This window comes from Acomys russatus, chromosome 9 (genome assembly GCF_903995435.1).
Source record: "Acomys russatus chromosome 9, mAcoRus1.1, whole genome shotgun sequence".
NCBI lineage: Eukaryota > Metazoa > Chordata > Mammalia > Rodentia > Muridae > Acomys > Acomys russatus.
The window spans coordinates 47861760-47871736 of record NC_067145.1 but is presented as its reverse complement, the minus strand read 5'-3'; the positions used below and the strand labels follow the sequence as shown (position 1 = coordinate 47871736).

Genomic DNA, 9977 nt, shown 5'->3' with positions numbered 1-9977 from the left:
GCGAGGGAGAGAGAGAGAGAGAGAGAGAGAGAGAGAGAGAGAGAGAGAGAGAGAGAGAGAGAGAGAGAGAGGGAAAGAGAGAGACAGAGAGAGAGACAGAGAGAGACAGAGAGAGACAGAGAGAGAGAGACAGAGACAGGGACAGAGACAGGGACAGAGACAGAGAAAGACTGGTCCTGGCATGGGCTTTAAAGCCGCACAGCCTACCCCAAGTGACATACATCATCCAAGAAGACTACACTGTCTAAACTTTCTCAAACAACTGCACACATTATAGACCAAGCATTCAAACATATGAGATTGGGGGGGGGGGCTTCTCACCATCACATTCTACTCTCTGGCCCCCGACCACATACTTGTTCACAAAATGAATTTAATCCAATGTCAAAAGTCTCAGGTATCTTCCACAGTCTCAAGACTATTGGAGGAGCAAAATTACAAGCAATTAGGCACTAGCTAATCCTGATGTTACCAACAGTAGGTAGAATTTAGGAGGCCGCAGTGTGACTCCAGCATGGACCAAGTGTAGAGGGGACTTCAGAGTCACCTCTGGTTTTCCCAACGGTTGGCATCCCATAGCTGACCACCCCATTTACAAGTTTCTGTAACCTGAGGAGAGAAAACGTCTAAGGCCTCTGTGGCTCAAATCCTCCGTCTGAGAAATAGAAAGGTCAACTTCTTCAGAATTGTGTGACTGAAGGACTAGAAAATACTGTCCAGGAGTCCTTAATATACAAATAAGCCCGAGGGGATGTGGTTAAGAAAGAAGGAAAGAAAGAAAGAAGGAAAGAAAGAAAGATCCAATTCTTAAATCTCTTCTGAACCTAAAGGCAATCTGTCAATGTTTAACCCCATGTAGAATAAAACTGTAAATGATGTACTTACAACGCAGAATAACACAGACCATATATTACCATTTCAAATTGGAGGAAGAGGTGCATAGTGGGACTCGAGACTATCTCTTAATTATTGTAACTCCATGTAAAATAAAAATGAAAATTACATACTTCAAACATACCAATGACATGGAATGTATATTACCCAAATGAGAGAAAAGGAGGCCTAATGTGGAAACACCTATCATGCAAGAAACCCATCAGGAAGAACTCAAAATCTTTCAGCTTCGTGACTGATGGTAAAGGACATAAAAGGACTTAAGCAACAATCTCTCTACTCCTATACCCTTCACGACCCCAAGTCCAGACCTATGTGGCTGATGCTGTCAAGTTCTGCTTATTTGGACTGGAGCCTGGCTTTATTATTGAATTAAATTTGCACAACTGTCCTTTGTACTTCATTTTTAGGTGAAGCAAATCCCTTGGGCCTTTTCCTTTTCACAAGTTGAAGGATTAGCTAGGTGAGGGCTTTCCCTGAGGAGAGCACACCCTTAATTGCATTAAGCATTAAGCCTTCCCTTAAACTCATTTCCTTGAGTGTAGGGCTTGAGCCTAATATTAATTTTTACCTGGTAATATTTTTCTCCAATTATACATTTTATATTTTTGCTCTGCTTGCTCTTTTTCACTGTAGATCTGCATAAGTTGTCACTAATAACTATGTGACACCATCAGTACTAGGCTGGTTTGAAATCTCCTGCTAGCCCAAAACTCTTTAGTTTACCTCTCCAGAGATTTTTGGACAAGGGCAGAAAGCAGGCATATTATGTATTAAAATCATAAGAATGGTCCTTATCCCAGTTGTTAATACTGCTACCCTTGGAACCTCTTTTTTTTTTTTAAATTTTATTAATTTATTCTTGTTATATCTCAATGGTTATCCCATCCCTTGTGTCCTCCCATTCTTCCCTCCATCCCATTTTCCCCTTACTCCCCTCCCCTATGACTGTTCCTGAGGGGGATTACCTCCCCCTGTATATGCTCATAGGGTATCAAGTCTCTTCTTGGTAACCTGCTGTCCTTCCTCTGAATGCCACCAGGTCTCCCCCTCCAGGGGACATGGTCAAATGTGAGGCACCAGAGTACGTGAGAAAGTCATATCCCACTCTCCACTCAACTGTGGAGAATGTTCTGTCCATTGGCTAGATCTGGGTAGGGGTTTAAAGTTTACCTCCTGTATTGTCCTTGGCTGGTGCCTTAGTTTGATGGGACCCCTGGGCCCAAATCTGCCTTTCATAATGTTCTACTTGTAGGTTTCTAGGACCCTCTGGATCCTTCTACTTTGCTATTCTCCCATGCTTCTCTCATCTAGAGTCCCAATAGGATGTCCTCCCCTCTTTCCCAGTTTCCTGGTAAGGGAAGGCTTTCATGGGACATGCCCCTTGGGCTAGTATGCAGATATAAGTGAGTATATACCATTTGAATCTTTCTGCTTCTGGGTTAACTCACTCATTATGATCAGTTCTAGCTCAATCCATTTGTCCACAAATTTCGGGAATTCCTTGTTTATAATAACTGAGTAGTATTCCATAGTGTATATGTACCACAGTCTCTTTATCCATTCTTCTACTGAGGGACACTTAGGCTGTTTCCATGTTCTGGCTATTATGAATAAGGCTGCTATGAACATGGTTGAGCAAATTTTCTTGTTGTGTGCTGGAGCATCTTCTGGGTATATTCCAAGGAGTGGAATAGCTGGGTCTTGAGGAGCCCTATTCCATTTTTCTGAGATAGCACCAGATAGATTTCCAAAGTGGCTGTACTAGTTTGCATTCCCACCAGCAATGAAGGAGTGTTCCTCTCTCCCTGCATCCTCGCCATCATGTGGTGTTGCTTGAATTTTTGATTCTGATGGTGTAAGATGGAATCTCAGAGTTGTTTTGATTTGCATTTCCCTGATGACTAAGGAGGTTGAGCATTTCTTTAAGTGTTTCTCAGCCATTTGATATTCCTCTGTTGAGAATTCTCTGTTTAGTTCCAAGCCCCATTTCTCAATTGGGTTATTTGGTTTGGTGGTGTTTAATTTCTTGAGTTCTTTATATATTTTGGATATTAGACCTTTGTCAGATGTAGGGTTGGGGAAGATTTTTTTTCCAGTCTGTAGACTGTCGCTTTGTTCTCTTGACAGTGTCTCCTGCCTTATAGAAGCTTCTCAGCCTCATGAGGTCCCATTTATTAATTGTTGACATTAAGGCCTGGGCTGTTGATGTTCTGTTCAGGAAGTTGTCTCCCGTGCCAATATGTTCCAGGCTCTTCCCCACTTTTTCTTCTAAGTGACTTAGTGTCTCTGGTTTTATGTTGAGGTCTTTAATCCACTTGAATTTGAGTTTTGTGCAAGGTGACAAATATGGGTCCAGTTTCATTTTTTTACACATAGACCTCCAGTTAGACCAGCACCATTTGTTGAAGATGCTATTCTTTTTCCATTGAATGGGTTTAGCTTCTTTGTCAAAAATCAAGTGACCGTATGTGTGTGGATTCATATTTGGGTCTTCGATTCAATTCCACTGATCAACCAGCCTGTTGCTGTGCCAGTATCATGCTGTTTTAATTACTATTGCTTTATAGTACAGTTTGAGATCAGGTATGGAGATTCCTCCGGAGCACCGTTTATTGTACAAGATTGTTTTAGCTATTCTGGGTTTTTTGTTTTTCCATATGAAGTTCAGAAATGAACTTTCAATGTCCTTTAAAAATTGTGTAGGTATTTTGATAGGGATTGCATTGAATCTGTAGATTGCTTTTGGTAGGATGGCCATTTTTACTATGTTAATTCTCCCGATCCATGAGCAAGGAAGATCATTCCATCTTCTCATGTCATCTTCAATCTCTTTCTTCAGAGTTTTGAAATTTTTTTCAAACAAGTCCTTCACTTGCTTAGTTAGAGTAACTCCTAAATATTTTATATTGCTTGTGGCTAACGTGAAGGATGTGGAAACCTCTTGAGCTGTGCCTCTGTAGGCCACATTGCTCTCAGCACTACTATATTCCAAGCTTTGAGGATCACCTGTTACATCCCACCTATAGTATTCAACTGATTTTTTAGATCAAAGCACAAAAGTAATACACACTCCGTAAAATAGCATGGTCAAGCCTGTCCCAACAATACTGTACTACTGGTACCAAATTCTCTGTTAGTTACTATACTATTCTGTTTGAAAACATACTAACCATATGTGCTGTGGAAAAAAACACAATCCAACTTCCAAAAGGAAACATTTAATTTTGGCCTTGCTTACAGTTCCATAAGATGATTCTGTTACCATTAGTTGAGAGCATAGCTACAGGCATAAAAGCATGGTGCTGGAGTAGAGCTGGGCACTCACATCCTTTCTGCAAATTGGAGACAGACAGTGTGGAGAGACTGGGCTTGGCACTGATTTTTCAAACCTCCGTGATCCACCTACTCTGGCAAAAACATACCTAATTCTTCTCAAAACCTTTCTGGCCAATAGTGTCAAGGATTCAAATATATGAGTCTGTGGGGCCAGTCCTATTCAAACCACTGCACTTCAACTAATGATAAACATATAAATATATATTTAATTTGTGCCATGTGTTGTAGCTAAATAAATATTTCAATATCAACCTTTATTATTTCTATTCTAGTTCATTTCTTTCTCCCAAAACATGTTTTTTCCCTTGTAAGAGAATTGAATTGGATCTTGCTCAAAGAAAAAAAAAATCAACCTTAAAGTGCACTTAAACCTGGCATGAATTATTTTCTTTCTTGTAAATGTGCCCATCTGTTATTTTGAAAACAGTCTTCACAAAATCCTCCTTATGTCAAGTAGCACTCTCAGGGACCTTTCCTTCTGGGCAACTGTTGAAGGAGTAGACGTGGATCCATCCATGTGTAGGCTATAAATCACTCTCTTAAATATATGTTGATAGCTAGAGCTGTTTTATAGTGCTGAAATATTTTTGCTCACAATAGGCAATGGAAAGATGAAAAACATGATGAATTATATGAAATGTGAATTATTAGCATTTTGTCTGTAGTGTGATTTGTCCGAAACTGGTCATGCTCTGGGCTGCAAGAACACTGAAACGAAAACAATTCTCACTACGTTTGGGCATTGGCAGTCCAATAAAGAACCTTTCTGAGAGAGAATATAAATCTACTCAGAATTTTAGTTTCTCTTATTTTGTAGAATAACATAATCTGAACAGAAGAAGCCTTACAATAAAAAATTAAAAATTTTGGTGGGGCCAACCCTTGTGGAAGTTTTTTTTTAAGCTACAAAAATAATTTAGTGTGCCTAAAGGAAATCCCTCCTTTTAACAGCCTCTCTAATATTTTGAAATAATTATAAAAATCAAAATATTTTCTGTATTAGGCAAGAAACTTGAGTTGTTTTATTTCTCAAAGAGTGCTTCTTAGGATCAGTTACTACTAGGGAGATTCAGCAACTACTGGCTTACTGATTGAATGGGTGAATGAAAACTGAATGTTAATTCAAAATACATTGACTGAAGCTCTAATGTAAGGCTCTATTTATCAATCTTGGAAGAAAAGAGAGATAAAGCTTCTTTATTGTAACATAAAAAAGGGATGTTCAAAAAGGATACATTGACTTCTGTTAAAATAAAAGACATTTAATCATCAAAAGTACTACCAACAGATTGAGAAGGCAATCCATAGAATGGAAGAAATATTTACAAATCATACATCTGGTGAAAGATTGGTCTCAAGGACATAAAAATAACTACAACTCAACAGGAAAAATTATCTGTTTCATTTAGATTTTCAAATTCTTTGATAATACAGACTTTTGAAGTAAGACCTAATGATTCTTTCAATCCACAGTATCTGTAGTTGTGTCTTTCTTTTATTTTCTGATTTTATTGATTGGAGTACTCTTCCTCTGCATTTTAGTTAGCTTGGCTAAGGGTCTGTCTATCTTGTTGGTTTTCTCAAAGAACCAGCTCTTGGTTTTGTTGCTTCTTTGAATGATTCTCTTTGTTTCTAATTTATTGATTCCAGCTCTGAGTTTGATAGATTTTAGCTGTCTCTTCCTCTTGGGTGCATCTGCTTCTTTTTGTTTTGGAACATTCAGGTGTGCTGATAAGTTGCTAGTATGAGATCTCTCCACTCTCTTTATAAGAGTGCATAATACTATAAGCTTTCCTCTTAGCACTGTTTTTATTATGTCCCGTAAGTTTTGGTACATTGTGCCTTCATTTTCATTGGATTCCATGAAGTCTTTAATTAATTTTTTTTATTGTTTAGTTGTTCAGTTTCCATGAGTTTGTAGGCTTTCTGTTGTTTCTGTTGTTGTCTAAACTATGAACAGGTTGCAAAGGCAATCCACAGAACAGGAGAGGCAATCCATAGAACAGAGGAGGCAATCCACAGAACAGGAGAAATATTTACAAATCATACATACAGTGAAGGATTGGGGTCAAGGAATAAAAAGAACTACAACTCAACAGAAAAAAAGCCCAAACTATCAACTTCATTTAAAATTCAGTGAAGAACTTGAATAGACATTTCTCCACAGGAGATATCCAGGAAACAAATAAAAATGACCTCGAAGTCACTAATGACTAAAGAAGTGCTCTTCAAGTCACCTTGAGATAGAGATTTTAGTTCACATTCATTGAGGTAACTTGTAAAGGCAACTAGTAAAATCTTTTAGAAAACAAGAAATATTGGTTATAATATGTAGAAACTGGGACACATACTTTGGTTATGGGGATGTAAATTCTTACAGATACATTGGAAAATAGATATAAATTTCTAAAAAATATAGACGCACAATTGCCAAATGGTTCCAAAAGTAGACTTCTGGGTGCTTAGCCAAGAGAATGGGAAATTGACCATGTATTTGTTTTCCCAAGTTCATGGAAATGTTATTCACAATAACTGAAGCTGAATGCTGCTCAGTATCCTTGAACAGATGATTGTTTAAATATGATGTGTGTGTGTATGTGTGTGTGTGAATATTTAGCCTCTGATAAAAGGAGACTCTGACACATTATAATTTAAGACAATCTTGAAGACACTTTGCTACATGAAGTAAGTTAGTCATAGAACAAATGCTGTAGACTGGGAACTTCTGGCAATGTGGGGTGGTTAGAATTAGAGGGGTCGGTTGTTTGGTGAGTCTAATGTTTCAGTGTGATAAAATGAAAAGCATTCTAAAATGAATAACTAAGAGGGAGGATAACAGGCTGCCAAGAAGAGACTTGATAGCCTATGATCATACAGAGGGGGAGGAGGTCCCCCTCAGTCACATTCATAGGGGAGGGGAATAGGGTGAAAGCAGGAGAAGGGAGGAATGGGAGGATACAAGGGATAGGATAATAATTGAGATGTAATATGAATAAATTAATAAAAAAGTAAAATAAAATTTAAAAAGATAGTTTAATAACTAGATAACAATAAATGCCACAGGCTTATATGCTTAAAATGATACATTTTAGGTAATTAATATTTTCCACAGTACAAACTCAGTAAAGATTATGATTGTGCTCCAAAACTTTTAGTGAGAGATAAAAGGAGATTTGCTGAGTGAGCCTAGGAAACGTGTGATGTGTGATTTGCTTTTGATGTTTTCTTCCTTATTTCTTTCTTTGCTGGAGTTTTCCTCATTCTTACATTGTGTTCTTTTTTCTGAGGACATTATATTTTAATGGTTTCCACAGATCTATACTTTCCTGAAATCACATGGAGTTCTGGGTTTTCTGACTTTCCGCACTTTTATCACAATTAAAAACGTATTGCTTCCCATTTGTGCAGAAGCATGACTGAAGCTATCTTTAACAATTTGATATGTTTTTAATCATGTGGTAAAGGGGTAACTTTACAGGAGATCTTCATGGATGCTTGTTCACAAGATAATTAGGGCTTCCAGGAAACCTTTGAAAACAACATGGAAGCATCTCCCTCTTTTACTCATGTAGTTCTGGCCTTTGTGGTCAAAAAAGTAAAAGCAAAAAGATGAGATTCATAAGATGAAAAGAACACAAAGGAGGCCTACAAAATACCCATGTACTTCGCTGTTCATTATGTTGTCCAAATGTGATTTAATCTACACAATGTATTGGCAGCTGTATTAGCATCAGTCTACTTAGTAGCAGATTTTATTATAGCAAATAGCTTCAGATTTAAATGCTAAGTCACATATTGAATTCAAAAACCAAGCAGCCACAATTCTATGAAATTTACAAAAATGGTTTAAATTGTGCAATTCTATACTCATTGCAAAATGAATACTTATGAAAAATTTGGATGCCTTTGAATAATCCAGTAGCTCATGATTGCTTTTTTTCCAACAAATTTAGTTGAAAATAAGTGATGATTAGATTCATTTTATAACAAAAGAACCCCCGTTGAGACCATTCAGAGGTAAGAGATGTCTTATTTAGCCATTCTTCTTTAGTTTTAACATGCTGAGAATCATCATTACCTCCATGTGAAAAAGAAGGAAGAGCTCTGCAAACAGATCATCAAGTCAGTCATTGTAGTGAACATAGTCTTTGGTATTAACCAATGTTTGTCACCTCTGAGAATGTGTGCATGGTATACATGATTGTTGAAGTATGGAGATTAAAAAGTTTTGAATTATGGATCATTGTAAAAACTGTTGGGAACCAAAATATAATTTGAAAAATGGATACAGACTTATGCAAATGCATGCAGAGTAGAGTAGATAACCCACAATTTTGTGCTGCTTAATGACAAGTATGTTGTGAGAAACATACTGGTAGGTGATTTCATAGTTCTGTGAATATCCTAGCATAGAGTTGCATAAATTAACATGTTATAGTCTACTGTCCATATGTAATGTGGCTAATTTAAACAAGTGACTGCATAATTTAGTTCAGTTATTGTGCAACCAGGTAACCTAAATATTTCAAAGGCCATAGAAAAATCATGAGTTTTACTTGGCACAATTCATAGACTAATATATTTTTTGCTTTTAGCTATGTCAACTGTCTACAAAATAGTGGTTCCATTAGGTTGGGTAGAATTAGTGATTTTTTTCAGTAACTTTAATAAAAATAGGACAGGAAATTAAACCAATTATTCCTCAGAGTAGGGCTTTAGGAATTGGAATCAACAAGTCATGCCCCCAATCTTGACCCATCATTCAATAGCTATCCCAGTTTATTAAAGTTACTTAATATCTAGAAAACATCATCTCATATTCCCCTTCTTTATAATGAGAAAAATTGCTAGTTTCACGACTCTGCTGAGGATATAAACTGTTGTAGGGGGATTAGAGTAAAACAGATACTCTCAGAGAGCACTGAAGATTCTTGCGAGTGTAACAGAACCCACTGATCAGCAAAATCTTCCAAAATAAGGTAGTTAGGAGTAAAGGTGATAAAACACAGCATTGGTAAAAGACACACTTTTACATTACCGTTTCATTCTCATAAACGATATCAAGAGAATGCACCATATACACAGCTATGACTATGTCATATTTTCATCTGAAAATGACTAAATGAAAATTATGTTATTTGGTACTGAATGGTCAGGCATTATCTGGAAGCCAGCAAGCATATTTACTTCCACCATGGCTTGTGCAGCTAGAGAAGGAAGGAACTCAACAAAGAGCAGTCTCTGGCACAGCGAAGGCCTACAATCCAGTCAAGGGCATTTGAGTTGGTAGTTTAAGAATAAGCATCACTGGAGTGCTTACAGGCTAGCAAGGGACTATTTGCATTGGAAAACTTTAACTTTCAGGCCATGACATTTCTTGATGTTGCATACTAGAATAAAGAATACTAGTCTACATATTTTTAGAAAAAACAAAGAAAAACCCAAGTTCTCAAGTCATTCTGTATCTCCCAAGGTTCTTCAATCAGTTGCATCTGAAGGGAAAGGGAACTCAGAAATGCCATGTTAAAAGCACCAACGTTTATACCCCAATGCTGGGAGTCAACCAAGAACCAATGTCTAGTTCCAAAGATACATTCCATAGACAGTTGGCTTTTATGGAGGCTAGTGTGATTGCTCTTTTGAAGCCTGAATTCTATTGTCACCAGGTGGCAGGCAAATCAATACTCAGATGAAGATGTAAATGTCATAGTAACCCTCATGGTTTGTGGTATGCCACGGTTGTA

At 37.4% G+C, this 9977-nt stretch overlaps 1 protein-coding gene across 1 annotated transcript in view; it reads left to right on the top strand.

Annotated features, from left to right (window-relative positions):
* Positions 1-9977, top strand: part of Malrd1 (MAM and LDL receptor class A domain containing 1) — a 641297-nt gene that overhangs the window by 991 nt on the left and 630329 nt on the right. The window lies entirely within an intron of this gene.